Source organism: Budorcas taxicolor, chromosome 20 (genome assembly GCF_023091745.1).
Source record: "Budorcas taxicolor isolate Tak-1 chromosome 20, Takin1.1, whole genome shotgun sequence".
Taxonomy (NCBI): domain Eukaryota; kingdom Metazoa; phylum Chordata; class Mammalia; order Artiodactyla; family Bovidae; genus Budorcas; species Budorcas taxicolor.
This window is the reverse complement of record NC_068929.1, coordinates 74,018,571-74,035,275: the sequence shown is the minus strand read 5'-3', so window position 1 is coordinate 74,035,275 and position 16,705 is coordinate 74,018,571.

The window sequence follows — 16,705 nt, the reverse complement described above, 5'->3', positions numbered from 1 at the left end:
GTTTTATACTTTGTCAAAGCAAAGAATGTGAAACAAGGCAAGGGTACATTTCTTTAAGGTTTAAACAAACAAAAACAGACTAGCACGCAGACGGCGTCAACCCGGCCTGGCATCTGGGAAGGGAGTCTTACCACAGAAGGTCCCGCATCGGGGTCCCAGGAAGAGCGGCTTTTAATCTTACCTTTTAACATGGGCCTCCCTTACTTCTGGCCAGTGTGTCCTTCTCTCTCACAGTTAAAGCAGGTGTACAATGTATGTTTCGTAGACCATAAATAGGTCATTTTATTTAGGAACAAATGCAAGTGAATTGATGTATAAGCCAGAGTGACCTCTTTATATCTCAATATGTGAGCATTGAAGAAATTAACATAATTGTCCAGGGAGTACTGGGAGCCGCCGTCACCAAGGGCTGAACCTGATCCTCAAGAGCTCCCATTAGAACCCACCGCCTGCCGGAGGGACAGTCTAGCCGGGGCTTCAGGGAGGGAGGGAACTTGTCCGGCGGTCCAGGCTTGATGGTGCTCACGTTTTCCTGTTGAGAGCTGCCGTGACGGCCTCTGGAAGGGCATGTGTTCTTCCTGTTTCCATCCGAGAGCCTATGGAGTCAGGACCCTTGGTTCGCTGGAGCTGCCCATGCCCAGCTCCCTGTGACAGAGAGCGTACCATCTGCGTTCCTGTTCACACCTACTCTCTCTTTTCCATCTGTCTCAGACAATCAAAAACGTTGCTAAGCATTTACAGAAGTGGTTCAGTTCAGTTCAGGCGCTCAGTTGTGTCTGACTCTTTGCAACCCCATGAATCGCAGCACGCCAGGCCTCCCTGTCCATCACCAACTCCAGGAGTTTACTTAAACTCATGTCCATCGAGTCGGTGATGCCTTCCAGCAACCTCATCCTCTGTCGTCCCCTTCTCCTCCTGCCCCCAGTCCCTCCCAGCATCAGGGTCTTTTCCAATGAGTCAACTCTTCACACAAGGTGGCCAAAGTATTGGAGTTTCAGCTTTAGCATCAGTCCCTCCAATGAACACCCAGGACTGGTCTCCTTTAGGATGGACTGGTTGGATCTCCTTGCAGTCCAAGGGACTCTCAAGAGTCTTCTCCAACACCACAGTTCAAAAGCATCAATTCTTTGGCACTCAGGTTTCTTCACAGTCCAACTCTCACATCCATACATGACTACTGGAAAAACCATAGCCTTGACTAGACAGACCTTTGTTGGCAAAGTAATATCTCTGCTTTTTAATATGCTGTCTAGGTTGGTCATAACTTTCCTTCCAAGGAGTAAGCGTCTTTTAATTTCATGGCTACAGTCACCACCTGCAGTGATTTTGGAGCCCTAAAAAATAAAGTCAGCCACTGTTTCCACTGTTTCCCCATCTATTTGCCATGAATTGATGGGACCGGATGCCATGATCTTCGTTTTCCGAATGTTGAGCTTTAAGCCGACTTTTTCACTCTCCTCTTTCACATTTATCAAGAGGCTTTTTAGTTCCTCTTCACTTTCTGCCATAAGGGTGGTGCCATCTGCATATCTGAGGTGATTGATATTTCTCCCGGCAATCTTGATTCCAGCTTGTGTTTCTTCCAGCCTAGCGTTTCTCATGATGTACTCTGCATATAAGTTAAATAAGTAGGGTGACAATATACAGCCTTGACATACTCCTTTTTCTATTTGGAACCAGTCTGTTGTTCCATGTCCAGTTCTAACTGTTGCTTCCTGACCTGTATATAGGTTTCTCAAGAGGCAGGTCAGGTGGTCTGGTATTCCATCTCTTTCAGGATTTTCCACAGTTGATTGTGATCCACACAGTCAAAGGCTTTGGCATAGTCAATAAAGCAGAAATAGATGTTTTTCTGGAACTCTCTTGCTTTTTCCATGATCCAGCGGATGTTGGCAATTTGATCTCTGGTCCTCTGCCTTTTCTAAAACCAGATTGAACATCAGGAAGTTCACGGTTCATGTATTGCTGATGCCTGGCTTGGAGAATTTTGAGCATTACTTTACTAGCATGTGAGATGAGTGCAATTGTGTGGTAGTTTGAGCATTCTTTGGCATTGTCTTTCTTCGGGATTGGAATCACTTCATGGCAAATAGATGGGGAAACAATGGAAACAGTGATAGACTTTGTTTTCCTGGGCTCCAAAATCACTGCAGATGTTGACTGCAGCCATGAAATTAAAAGATGCTTGCTTCTTAGAAGAAAAGCTATGACCAACCTAGACAGCATATTAAAAAGCAGAGACATTACTTTGTCGACAAAGGTTCATCTAATCAAAGCTACGTTTTTTTCCAGTAGGCATGTATGGATATGAGAGTTGGACCATAAAGAAAGCTGAGTGGTGAAGAATTGATGCTTTTGAACTGTGGTATTGGAGAAGACTCTTGATAGTCCATTGGACTGCAAGGAGATCAAACCAGTCAATCCTAAGCAATCAGTCCAATGAGGGATACTCACTGGAAGGATTGGTGCTGAAGCTCCAATCCTGATGCGCAGAACTGACTCACTGGAAAAGACCTTGATGCTGGGAAAGACTGAAGGCAGGAGGAGAAGGAGACGACAGAGGATGAGACGGTTGGATGGCATCACCGACTTGATGGACATGAGTCTGAGTGAACTCCGGAAGTTGGTGATGGGCAGGGAGGCCTGGCGTGCTGCAGTCCATGGGGTCGCAAAGAGTCAGACATGACTGAGCAACTGAGCTGAACTGAAAGCTATGTGTTTAAGCTTCTTGATAAGCTTCTGAAGTTTCCAAACCACTGTTAAGGTTATGTTGTGAATTTTCATTTTAGATGTGATATTTTTCATCTCTAGAGGTCCCACTGAGTTTTAAACTTTATTTTAAATTGAAAGACAGCTGTGTCACAGTGCTGTGTTGGTTTCTGCCATGCATCGACACGAACCAACCAGAGGGACACGCATGTCCTCTCCCTCTTGAATCCCCCTCCCCATCCCACGCCAGCGAGTTCACTTTTCCTGCGTCTGGAGAAGACGCCCTGCAGCGGATAGTGATAGCCCTTCTATCTGTTCACTGCTACACACATCTCCGTTCTGTGGTTTTGAATTCACCACAGTTTACCCAACGGTCTCCACATGTTGATAGACAGTTGGGCTGTCTCCAGCCCTGTTATTGAAACAAGGGCTGTAACATGTACCCTTGAGCACACATTTTCTTATGTTTCCTGACTGTGTCTGAGGTGGGTTGTAGGAGCTGGTGGCATGGACGTGCCACGGTGTGCTAAATGCTCGGTGTTCTCACCGGGCGCAGCCTCGTCCCCTCCTGGCGGCTCCCTGCCCGGACCTGCAGCACCTGGGTGAGCCTGCCTGCTCTTCTGGAGTGCCGCCTTCAGGGTCCAGTGTCCCCGTGGGATGGGCGAGGTGTGGTCGTGCGATGGGAGTTTTTGTGGCTGTTTCTCTGAAGGGGAGGGATGACGGGCTCGCTGGAGCAGAGCTGTGGCTGTTTTGAGCCCCGTTCTGTGCTGACCTTCGGTGTTTCCTGAGCTCAGGGAATGCCCTGCCCTGTACCCACTCAGCTCGGCGACTCAGAGATGAGTGTGCAAGGCCCCTGCAGGGAAAATGGAGACTCCCAGGAGCGCGGTTGAGGCGCCGCCATGGGCAAACGCGGGAGCAGCAGGCACGGTTCTGGGTGACAGGGCGGCGACGGCCTCTGGGCTCCTCCTGCCCTGGCAGCAGGTCGGCTCCTGTTCCTGGGCGCGGCGGCCCCAGGGGGTGAGGCTGGCCGTTGTCGGGAGAGAGCAGATTAGCCAAGATGGCGGTGGCCAGGCTCTCTTTCCCTGGGCCCTCTCGCTCTGGCCCCATGTTCTGTAAACACACAGTTATGTAACCAGATCTCTTGGAGCACTGTGCATGCAGGTCACAAGGTACTCGCTCGGCCATGGGCTACCTTTGTTCTGGGAGCATGTGTAAGCTCCACCTGAAAAAGCCCTTGCGGCTACCTCGTGGCTGCATTGTGGCGTTGAGGCTGTTACAGCTGTGTCTGCTTGGTCAACCTCGAGAGGAGAGAATATGGCGTGTCTGCTGGGCTGACGTGCCAGCCTGGAGAGAATGAACGTGTCTGGTTCCCACAGCTCCTCGCAGTTTCTTCCAGCTTCCCCAAGCGCGCCTTGCCTGCCTGGGTGCAGTGGACAGTGAGCACGGTGAGATACACCGAGACAGCTGGTGCAGCGAGCAGGGTCAGTGGGAAGCCGTGCCAGTCAGTCCTGGAAGCTGGGCATCAGGGGAGATGTGGGACCCCTCCTCGTGGTGCCCTTGGTAGGATCGGGGTCATTTACCTGCCTGGGGAGCTGTCAGGGAGAGCGGGTGTTGGACCACAGTTTGTTGGACGGCTGCCCGGGGAATGGTGGCCGGCCTGGAGGGGGCGTCAGGAGGGCCCTGAGTCCCTGTGGCGGCTCCGACATCAGACGCTTCTGGGCTGAGTCCTGGAGGCTGAGGGCCCCGAGGGCCGTCTCTCACTGTTAGCCCGCCCGCCCGGCCTTTGTCCCTGGTGGTGTCCTGCCCCCCTCCCCTTATGGTGACAGCACACAGGCTGGATTAGGGCCCTCCCTGATGACCTGTTCAGCTTGATCACCTTCTCAAAAACCATCCTGAGTCCTGGGGGCTAGGGCATCCACATGGGAGTGTGGAAGGAAGCATTTCATCCTGCACAGCCCTCCTCCAACTCCATTGTGCATCCTCGGCCAAACTCTGCTGCTTTGGGGCTTAGAGCAGCCAGCGGCGAGGGGCCTGGGGTCAAGGAAGGGTGTGGACCAGCGGGCCGGCCTCTGTCTCCATCTCTTCCTCTGACTGCTGCCTTGGCCCTGGCCCTGGGGGGCTGTCCCCACCCGCCGGCAGCAGGGAGCGTCCTGGCCAGGCGGGGAGCTGGGGAGGGCAGTGCATGTCCTGAGGGGCTCGCGGGGTGGGCTGGTTGACCCCTCTGCCCCCAGGGAGGTGCTGGCTGGCAGTCCACTCTGGCTGAACCCTCATCGAGGCACCAGCTTCCCAGGAGGAAAATCGATGGGATGACAGACTTCAGCCTCGTGCACTCAGCTCTGTTATTATCGCACAAAAAGCCAGGTGAGCCCCCCCGGTGAGCGGCTCACATTTCAAACCTATTTTTGAACAAATAATAGATTCTCTTCCCTGGAACGCAAGGGGAGCCCAGCGGCTTTTGAAGGCTGAGAAGTTTGAGAGGGAAGCAGGAAGAGGCCGCTTGGAGGTGGCGCGTCTGGTGCCCTGCCTGCCTCCCCGAGTTCCGGCGTTCTGCCCGAGCTCCAGGCCTGCGCCTGGTTGCTGTTTGATCACCTCCCTGACGGACCGAGGCCGACATCGCAGCCCCGACCTTCCTTGGGGAAGGTCTGCCAGAGGGTGCAGAGCCCGCCCGGGAGAGGCCAGGGCAGCCCCGCAGCGGGCTGCAGGGGTAGATGATACCAGCCCAGTGCGCGGAGAGCCGGGCTCGAGTGCAGAGAGGCAGGAGCCCAGACAGGCGCAGCCCGGGCTGAAATGGCCTAAGTGTGTCCCGCGACGCTGTCCCCGGGACGTGGGTGTACATAAACGAGCTCAACACCCACAACTGCCCCAGACAGAAGCAATGTGCTGACCAGGAAATGGAAGCCGGAAGTTCCTGGGGCGGCAGGCCGAGCGCCTGCCCACCCTGAGCCGCCCACCCTGAGCCGCCTGGTGTGTGAAGGGCTGGACAGAAGATGCCAGGCAGGCCTGCGAGGAAGGCGAAGGTGGGAGGAGGCATCTGAGGACTTGCTGGGGCGCTGGGCCCCTCAGAGCTGGCAGGCGCAGGCCACGGGCCTGCGGGTCTCCCGTCTGCCCACAGCCCTGCAGGGCACAGGAGGGGCTGCACGCGCCGTGCCCCAGGGGTGGAAACAACAGGTCCCAGGTCCCTGGGCGCAGGAGGCCCTGCACACGGGGCGTCAGTGGAGGGGAGCGGCCCCAGCGAGCACGGTTGGGCCAGTGGCATCCCTGCGTGTGAGACCCCCGACGGAGGAGGGGGCTGTGTGGGGTTGGGGGCAGGGGCATGCCAGCAGAGGATGGGGGCGGGCACAGCGAGGCCCGCCTGGCAGCTGGGGCAGGGCTCCTGGAGCGGGATGGGCGTGGTCCTGCACATATCCCTGCCTGGCCTCTCCGTTGCCCCAGGCCAGGCCAGCTCATGCTGTGCCCGTTAGAGCCGTGAGCAGGGCTCTCCCCCAGGCCAGTCAGGTCAGGTCCACGTCCACATCTTATTACAGAGAGGATGCAGCCCTCGCTCGATGGACTTTGAGTCTCCAGGGACGTCGGAGTTCACGTGTGTGTGTGCGTGAGTGCACATGTGTGAGTGTGTGCAGGGGACAAGACATAATTTCCTTCGACCCTTTCATACAACATTCAGAACTTGGAGCCAGAGACAGTCTGCTCATGAAATAAAAAATTCTCTCTGAATAAACTGCATCTGTGTGGCACTGTCCCCAGACATGTCGCCCAGTCACACCTCCATCCGAGCTGTTGCTCAACCACACAACCTCAGGTGGGCCCGGGCCTCCAGAAGCACCTTGTTCCGTGTTGGGCCTGCAAACAAAGAGAGACCCGGCGACCTGGGGAGCCTCTCACCGCCTCCTCCAGGCAGCCTTCCTGCTGTCTGCAGCCACGCCCCTCCTGCTGGACTTTTGAGGCCACTCTGTGCAGCTACTCGTAGCCAGATGCTCCCCACCCCTCGACCCAGGCATCTCTAGTGCCCTCCGCTAGCCACCCGGTCATCTCACTCTGAATGGTGAGCTTTCTCTAAGCCTCTCTTTCCAGGCGGAGTTGAGAGCTGAGGCTTGTGCAGTTCTTCCCTGGCGGCCCCCCGTTTTCACCTCTCTCTTAATCTGACCTCAAGTTTTGCTTCCCTGGAAGCTGACTCAAGGCCCCTCCTTGTGTGGAGCCAAACGTCTCAGATTTTGCTGTCTTTCCTCCAGAAGATCAGAAGCCCCAGGGGCCAGTCCCTTGCCCCCACTTGAATTAACGGAGAATCTGACAGTACTGTCCACGCTGCAGTCTCTGTGGGGCAGCATCTCTTGCTCTAGCATGAAGTGGACACTAAGGCAGTCAGCTGGCGTCCGCGGCACAGCCTGTCTGGCCCTGGTGAGGTCTGGCCCTCTGCCTCTGACTCCAAGGCCTGGAATGTCCCCCTGATGAGAGCAAACCCTGGTGTCCGGGGCTCGGCCTGGGCGCCCAGGCATGTCGTCCCCGTGCAGGACTCCTCCTGGTCTCGGGCCCTGGGTCTGTCTCCCCTGCACTGCGAGTTGTCACAGGCCAGCTTTGCTGAGCTGAGCCCCTGAGATACTGGACCTGAGTGGTGCTGGAACCCTCATGCCTCAGAGCCAACAGCTGCAGGGCGTCACTGGCACCCCTGTCCCCCAGGTGCCTGGGGCCAGGCCGGCTCCCCCCTCCCCACAGGGAGGGTGTCACATGACCCAGGGGCCGGGCTGGGCAGCTGAGGGCCGGGTTGGTGGCCATCGGAGGCCCCACAGCTCAGGGCTCCGTTGCAGGGAGCGGTGTTGAGAGGGAGGGGGCGGCCTCGGGGGTCCCTGGGGAGGCCCTCTCTGTCCCTCGGAGGGGGACATGGCCCTGGCAAGGGTTGTGTCCTCCCGGCTGCTGATGACAGGAGGGTGTGTTCTCACCCCTGAAGCAGCAGGAGACGGGTGCTGGCGAGTCCTGGGGCCGGCGGCGCGTCCCAGGGAGGACGACTTGGCCCCGGGAACACAGGGGCGCCGTGCGACGCGGCCGCGTCTGATGGACTTTCCCGGAGCAGGGCCCGCTGCGGGACACCGGCGGTGCTCAGCTCTCCGTCTCCCGGGCCCCCCTCTCGGGGGACGGCTCCTCATTCTCGGCAGGTCTCGGGGACGCCGAGCCTCTCAGCCCGGGCTCGTCGCTGCCGCCCCGCAGCCACACTGAGGATGCGCCCGTCACGCAGGAACCCGCGGGTGCTGCAGGCCCTTCCTGGACCTCCCTTCTGCGCGTGCACGGAGGGGGTAGGGGGGCGCGGGCTGTTCTCCAGGTTGCTCTGCTCCCCTCGAAGCCCCTCCCTCCCCTCAAAGTCCCTCCCTCCCTCCTAAGCACGTCTCCATTGAAGCCCCTCCCCCATCGGAGCCCCTCCCTCCCTCGAAGCCCCTTCTTCCCCTCGAAGCCCCCCTCGAAGCCCCTCCCTCCCTCGAAGCCCCTCCCTCCCCTCTCAGCACGCCTCCATTGAAGCCGCTCCCTCCCCGTGAAGCCTCGCCCCCACTTGAAGCCCCTCCCTCCCGTCGAAGCCCCTCCCTCCCTCGAAGCCCCTCCCTCCCTCGAAGCCCCTCCCTCCCTTTGTAGCCCATCCCCACTTGAAGCCCCTCCCTCCCGTCGAAGCCCCTCCCTCCCTCGAAGCCCCTCCCTCCCTCGAAGCCCCTCCCTCCCTTTGTAGCCCATCCCCACTTGAAGCCCCTCCCTCCCGTCGAAGCCCCTCCCTCCCTCGAAGCCCCTCCCTCCCTCGAAGCCCCTCCCTCCCTTTGTAGCCCATCCCCACTTGAAGCCGCTCCCTCCCCTTGAAGCCCCTCCCTCCCGTCGAAGCCCCTCCCTCCCGTCAAAGCTCCTCCCTCCCCGTTGATTGTCTCGTCAGGCCTGCGCCCATCTCACTTTTCAGTGTCATTTTCCCCCAGGCAATTGCTGTGGTGTTTGCCAAGCGGTTGCTCTGCGTCCCTTGGCCCTTCTCTGTGAGCAACAGTTCTGCCGACGGGATGTGGGCTGGGCTTCTCTCTCTTGTCTGGCATGTTTTCCCAGCTGGTGTCTGTGAGCCCCGCACCCGTGGGGTGAGCCCTGACCCCGGACGCGGGTGTGAGTCCTGACCCCGGACGCGGGTGTGAGTCCTGACCCTGTGGGGTGAGGCTCTGACCCCCGGGGGCTGTAGGGGACACGGGCCTGGGCAGGCCTGCTGGGGCAGCCTGGGATGAGTCAGAGGGTCATCATTCCCACGGTCATTACTGTGGTTCTTCGGTCATCTGCCCCATGTCCGGCCTTCGCGAGCCCTCTGGGGGGCTCTGTCCCTGCCCCAGCCCGCCTCCCCTTTGCAGCCGCACGAGACACTCCCACCCGCTGACGCCTCCTGCATCTGGGCTCCGGAACCAGCAGTCTCTCCAGGGAGCCCTGAGGCCTCTCACAGGACAGGGACCTTTGGATCTGCGGTCTGAGCTCTGGGAGGGCTCAGGGCCCAACCGGGTGCCAAGCCTTTCAGACCAGAGCTCAGACATGCTTCCCCCACACACAGGGGCCAGGTCTGTCCCGCCTACGCGTGTGTGGACACATGTGTCTGTGTTACAACCCGGGGCACGTGGGAACCCCAGGCGGGGCAGCAGCCCGTCCCCATGCCTTTCCGTGCCTGACTTGTGGCCCCATCCCCACTCTCATTATCCAGGGATTATCCAGGGATTATCCAGGGCCGTGCTCGGAGGGGCCTGTTCACAGCTCTGTTGATAACATCCTGAAATTCTTAACGAGTTTTGAACACGGGCCCCATGTTCTCATTTTGTACAGAACCTGCAAATTATGCAGCCATTCTGATTACCCCTGCTCGCCCAAGTCTAGAATAAATGCCGGGCAATTTCAGGGTTGCTAACTCATCTCTGTGCAAAACAAACAGCCTAACTAGGGCGCAGTTCTACGTCTTCTGGTTCTTGGTCAAAACACCGTCTTGCAGAGACCCGGGCTGGCCAGGGTCCGGTGTCCATCCCCCCACCCACCCTTGTGGGCTGCCCGACATGCCCTCAGCCTAGTGGATGGTCAGCCGGCCCTGCAAGGAGGGGTGCTGGGGGGGCTCAGGCTGGGGTTGGGGGGTGCTGGCCCCCATCTGCTGGGGCGGGAGCAGGTGCTGGGCTCCGGGTGGCCTGCACCCAGTCAGCCAGGCCGTTCAGCTTTAACTGAACTGACCTCACCGAGTGGCAGCGGCTCAGTGGACTGAGGGCAGATGGCAGCGTGGCCCCTCCCACACCGGACGAGCAGCCGGCAGCCTGGTTGGGCTCAGAGGTGACCGCCTGGATGCCCCACTGGGCGGCTCTGTGGAGGCCCCTGTGGCCCGTGTGGCCATGCACCCGGCCCGGTGCCACGGACGGGATCTGTGGAAGCTTCGGGTCCTCCCTCCTCGTGGGCACACCCTGTGCAGACTCAGGCCTGGGTGGTCCGCGCCGCCTGCATGCTCCTTGTTGGGGGGCACATGGATGTGCGACTGAACCTGGGGTTCCCCATGGGGCGCAGGGCATGGAGGGGAGCCCCTGGGGGGCGGCAGAGAGGGGAGCCGAGAGCACAGTCCAGACACGGCCTTGGGTGAGCACCGGGCGGTCGTAGGACTTTCTGGGTCTGGCCCCTGTGGAGACGGCGTGGGAATGGAGGACAGCACTTTGGAGCTTCAGACGTGGCCCCCTGCACGCACCCACCCTGCACCCAGGAGCCCCGTGTGCTGAGACCTCAGGGGCCGGCCCTGCTTCCCCCAGAGTTCACGCCCAGTGACTGCTGTGCAGCCTCATGGCCCCTCTCTGGCTGCTGTTCCGGGGTCCACGGGGAGGAGGTCCAGCACCTCCCACTCCTAGTCAGCACCACAGCGGTGCAGGCACACGCCTTGCACACCTGCACATGCTCATGTGTGCACCCTCACTCACATGAGAGCACACATCCACATACGTGTACACACACCCTGCACACTGAGGCCAGCCCTGCGCCATTGCTCAGGAGGAAGATGGCTGTGTGGCCCCAGAGCTCTGGCCCCACCAGTTGTGGAAGGCTTTGGGACCGTCTTGGGGCCCAGGCGCAGCCTCCGTCCCAGGAAGGACGGATGTGTGCCTGAGGCACGTTGACCTCGTTCCTGGCAGGGCCAGGGCCTGGCGGCGCCTGCCAGGAAGCAGGTTAGTTCTCAGCCTGGTGCACACAGGACCCGCGTGTGGGTAACTGGACGAAGTCTCCTGAAACGACCTTACCTCGTGCACGAGCGCACGTGGCTCTTTCTAATTTACTGAAGAAAGAGTCGCTGCCCTCCTGTTGGTTCCTGCACCCGCTGACAGGCATACCCGCAGGCCGGGACACTCGGCCCTCCACCCCTGCTTCATAGCCTGCGCGTTCCCGGCGGGGCTCCCAGGGTGGGCAGGAGGGGCTGTGCCGGCCACACCCGCCCTGCGTTGGCGCCCGCGCGTCCTCCACACCCCGGTGTGCCTCTCAGTTCAGCGGGTCACTCCAGCATCCCGTCCTGGGCCCGCCCACTGTCCTTGGACCCCCCTGCCACCCCCAAGGCCGCCGTCCTCTTTGTACGGCAGCGTGAGTGCGTGCCATGACTGTTGGGCTGAGGGTCTTCCTGCTGAGCCCCTGGTGCCTGGCCAGGCCTGTCCGCGGTCCCGTCGTCTCTGCAGCCCCTCCCGGGTGCCCGGCGCCTGGCAGGAGGCCATGTATGTTCCCTAGAGAGAAGGATGAGGGGTGTGGTTGTCCTGTCCCAGTGGCTGCAAGTCCGAGGCCACAGTGTTGGTGCGGCGGCTTCCTTCTGCGGCTGAGGGGGACTCCAGCCTGGCCCCCTCCAGCTTCTCAGCTTGGCCGGCGTTGGCTGGCGCCTGGACTCAGGGAAGCGTCACCCTCTCTGAGCCCCTCCCTGTGGCATCTCCCTGTGAGTGTGTCTCCAGCCGTCTGGCTTCACAGGACACCATCCTACTGGACGGGGGCCCAGCCCCTGCAGGGCAGCCTCAGCTTCACCAGGTCCAGCCACAGACGCCCCGTTTCCAAACAGCCACACGCCTGGGTGCTGGGGGTTCGGTCTTCAAGACGAGTTTAGGGGAACAAGCGCAGCCCCAGCGGGAGGACTAGAGGTGGGGGTGGGGTCTTGGAAATCCCGGGAAGCCAGTGTCCAGGCCCCACCTCTCCACGAGGCCCCTTGTCTTTCTTCAGCCCCAGCTCCATACACCCCACTGCGCGCTGAGTCCTCAGGCCGGGAGCTCACGCGCTCTCAGGACCCAGCCTGCCCCAGAGCCCAAGTGCAGGAAGGATCTCGGGCCCCTCCTTTGGGTCCCTGCAAAGGCATGACCCTCCTGCCCTGGAGTCCTTCCCCTGCTGGACTTGGGCATGCCAGCTGGCCTCCCCAGAGCCCGGGGGCCTCATGCTCCTGCCTGCTCAGCCGCTGGTCTGTGGCTTGCCCGCTGCTGTTCAGGAGGGCTGAGGGCTGGGGCAGGAGAGGGCCTCAGGCAGAGGACTGCTGCGGAAGGACCGTGTCTAAGTCCCTGGCTGCCCTCGGAGCAGGGGGCTCAGGACTCGGTTCGCTGGTTGCTGGCTGCTGGCTGCCTGACAGCCTGTGACCCTGGGCCAGCTCCATCCTCACCGTGGAGGAGATTCCAGGAAAACGGGCATTGTGGCCTCAGTGGTCTGTCCCTTCATTTTTGCTGTGTCCTGCCAATGCAGGAGACACGGGTTCGAACCCTGGGTCAGGAAGACCCCCTGGAGGAGGAGATGGCAGCCCACTAAGTCTTCTTGCCTGGAGAATCCCACGGGCAGAGGAGCCTGGCGGGCTACAGTCCGTGGGGTCCCAAAAGAGTCAGACACGACTTGGCGACTAAACAAACAACATCCAATTTTATGGGGGCAGTGGGTAGAGGGGTCACCCAAGGGCATGAACTCTGGGAGGTGAGGTGTGGGCATCTTGCAGGGAGCACGTCACATTGTGACCTTTGGCCTTCAACCTTGAGCCCGGGGCAGCCCGCTGGTCCCAGTGGGTGGGGGATGTGTCCCCCGTCCTGGGGTCGGGCAGCACCTGGGGGCGGCTGACCCCACGGGGTAGAGGGTGGGCGGGCAGCCCTGCCTCTGGGGGTTGTCTGGGAGAGGCTCCTGAGCGCTGGGTCAGTGTTTGGGTCCCGCCCATGGGCCTTGCGGTCCCCATCGCCCGCCCTGCCTGGGACGGCTCTGGCTGGGGCGTCTGTGTGGTGGGACGTCTCCACAAGCCAGACCGTCAAAGTCTGTGGATCCCCCTGGGGTGGCGGGACCCCTGGGAACAGAGTAGGCCTGCGGTGTGGGGAGGGCCGGGCCTGGCCCGCCTGGCCTAGGAGGGTGAAGACCTCTGCAGGGCTGGGGTGGGGGCTTGGTGGGGCAGCCTGGGTGGTGGGGGGGTGCGGTGGGAGCCACGCCTTCCTGGGGGGACGGTGAAGAGGCCCCTGGCAGGCCAGGTAGGTGCACGTCGGGTCTGGTGACGTGAGGAGGAGCCATGCAGGGACCCCAGGGGCTGGACGGTGGTCGGCAGCTTGGAGACAACCAGGGCCTTTCTGGAGGTGGGGGTTCCCGAGCTCCGGCCCCCCCACCCTGTGTGCTCCTGGGCCTGGGTGGGAGGTCTGTGCGGGCTGGGGGTCTCGTCCGAGGCTCCAACGTAAAGCTTGTCTCCCGCCCAGCGCCCCCTGGGACTCCCTAGCTGTGCTCTCACAAGAGTCTCATTTTCTGCAGTTTTAATTTGAAAGCCTTCCCCCCCCACCCCCCCCACCCCCCCCCCGCCCCGTAAAAGTCTCTTGTTTTGCTAAAACAAGGGTTTCCTGACTTGAGTTCAGACACAGGGACGTTTTCTTTCATCGGAGGACCAGGAAGTCTCAGGTTTTTCCCAGCTGAAGAGTCTCAGCACAGAGAGCGGGTGTTTAAACCCAACTTCAGACCTGGGCCCAGAGGCACTGCAGGGTGCCTTGGGGCTGGAGACCCGGGCTGGGCTCGCTGCGTCCTGCCCCGGGCATCACCTCTGGGCCTTTCCCAGTGCCGGTCGCGGGGTGAGGGGCGGGCTCTTGGAGGCGAGGCGGTGAGTGGTCGATCCGCTGAGTGTCCGCGTTCTCAGCGCAGGGCAGTCGGGGCCGTGCCTTGGACCCGCGAGCGCCTGGCCTTGCCCGCTTCCTCCTCCTCAGTCCTGGAAGCCACTGGGCATGCTCCACGCACGGGCAGGGCCCTCCTGGCCGAGGCCATGCCCTTGCCCCCAAGGCCCCAGCCCTTGCATCCACGTGGGCACCATGGATGCCGCCAGAGTGCCCAGCGTCCCCACGCGCCCACAGGGAGCGATGCGGCGCTAAGAGAGGGGGGAACCGGCAGATACGGGCTGGATCCATTAGAATTTCTGACATCAGACACAGCCATAACAGCGAACTACTGACTGGATGGAAAACACCTTTCTCTCTGCCCGCCACAGCCAGGGAGCAGCCAGAAAGCGTTGCCTCGCCGCCGGAAACAACGCTGCCCACCCGCCAGGCTCAGGCCGAGCTTCTCAGCACCTCCCTTATCCTACCACGTTAATCCTTTCGGCGGCCGCCCAGCCAGGCAGGGGCAGCCCCTGCAGCAAGTCGGCAGACCGAGGCCTAGGAGGCCAGGGCCTCACCGGGGCAGCCCTGCCCTCACCTTCGTCTCCAGCTTCCTCCTCACACAGCCATGGTCCCTGCCTGGGAGGTGAAGGGTGAGCTCCCTGGCCCCATCCCTGGAGCTGGAGCCTGGAGCACCCAGGCCAACAGGGTCACCCTCCTGGGGGTTTCGCTGGCTCTGCGGGAGCTGGACCTGCAGGAGGCCTCCGTCTCAGAGGTTTCTCTGGAGTAATAGAACGGTTTAGAACTTTACATTTAGTCTCTCTGTGAACAAAGGATATCAGAGCATTTAATAGTTGATGAATCGTAATACCATCTCTGAATATGCTTCTTGAAAGACTGCTCCAGATGTTAGCCTTTGATCCAGGAGAATCAAGCCTGTCGTGTGCACTGCTGTGTAAATACAGAAGCAGGTGTCTTTTAACCCAGAGAAGTGTCCGCTCTGATGGAACTCTCGCCTACACAACAAATGACTCGAGGCAAAGAGGAACTTGGGCTTCCCAGGTGGCACTAGTGGTTAAGAACCGCCTGCCAAAGCAGGATACAATGAGGCAGGAGTTTGGTCCCTGGGTCGGGAAGGTCCCCTGGAGGAGGGCATGGCAACCCAATCCAGTATTCTTGCCTGGAGAATCCCATGGACAGCGGAGCCCGGAGGGCTGCAGTCTGTGGGGTCACAAAGAGTTAGGCATGACTGCAATGCCTTAGCACATACAAGAGGAACTTAGCTCCGGGGATAAGTAAAACTACTCTAATTCTAGATAAGTGTTCAGCGTCCAGTCGACACAGACTCAGTTCTTAAGCTCTGTTGTGTACATGGAAGCTGCCCGCCAGCCCTCGAGGAGGGACACAGGGGGGCCCCAGGGGGTTGCACACAGGGCCCTCCTGGAGGGGCAGGTGACGGCGGGGCTCGCTACCCCTGCCCAGGGCGGGGCCCCGACTTTGGGCTCTGACCTCTCTCCCCGTCCCATCAGCTCTGTCTCTGGCGTCCCATCTCTCTCTGATGCTCCATCAGGGAGATAAAGTGCATGCCTGAGACACACTTCACAAAGCAGGACTTGCCCCTCAGGGGCACTGACTCTGATATTTTCTATTTTGTTAAAATGAAAAAAAAAAAAACAAAAAACAGTCAAGCCAGACCCACTAAATTGGAGTGGTTCGATGTTTTCCCTTCCTGTGGAATGGCCGCGGCCCTGTGCAGGGGCAGCCCAGTTGCCTGGCCCTCTCTGTCACCTAAGGTCAGAGGGGGGAGCGGTGGCCAGAATGACTGTCAGCTCATTTTCCCAGATGTGAATGGACCTCAGTGCGGCCAGCTGGTACCCGTGCGCAGTGAGGGGCTGGTTTGCAGGACCCCGGAGCATCAGGGAGAGATGGAGGAGGGAGGTTCCGGTGCCTCAGGCTCTGCTGGTGGTATTGGGGCCCTGGGCGTCCTCAGGGACAGGGGGAGGTGGGAAGCAGGCAGGTCTCCCAAGGTCAGGACATGGCAGTGTCTTCCAGGGAGGACCATGGAGCATGGGGCTTGCTAATTAACTGTCTCAGAAAAGGTGACCTTTCCTGCTGTCCGTGACCAGGAGACGGGTAAAGATGCTGCTCAGGCGCGTCTACAGAGATTAAGCGAGCATTGTGGAGCAAAACGAAGGAAAGCCAGACACGGAGGAATTCGTTTACTCTTTAAATCACCTGTTTCACTGTTGCCAAGCCTTTATTAAAATGCTCCTCTCAAAGGAAAAATCACATGGCTTTTCTGGGCTGTAACACCTAGACTGTTTCTAAAGGTCATTGGGCAAAGAGCATCTGTCCGACGGCAAAGCGCAGTGTGGATGGAGGCTCCGAGGCCCCCATCGACAGAGCTGGGGCGCAGGCGGCCTCTTCCCCCCCCGGAGCTGGTTTCCAGTCAGGGCAGGAAGAAAACACGTACTCAGGTGTTTCAAAATTGACATGATTCACTTGTATTAAAGAGCGTAACCTCCCCTTGGAGAACAGACATCAAACACAGCATTCAGGTGGCTAGCCCCACTTGGGTGTGTGAGGCTGGACCAGAAGGACGGCCTTTAGACGTGACATGAGAACTTCCACTACCTGTTTCCACCCGTCCACCCACCTGTCCACCCACCCACGTGCACACCGATTACCCATCCACCCCTCCACCCACCTGTCCACCCATTCACGTGCACACAGATTACCTGCCCACCATCCACCCACCTGTCCATCCACTCACCCATCCACCCATCCACTCACTCACCCATCCACCCATCCATCCATCCATCATCCTTCCATCCTTCCATCCATCCACCCACCCACCCATCCACCCACCCCTCCACCCACCCTTTCATTTCCTCTCTCCCTTCGTCTTTCTCGCCTCTTCCTCCATTCACCCA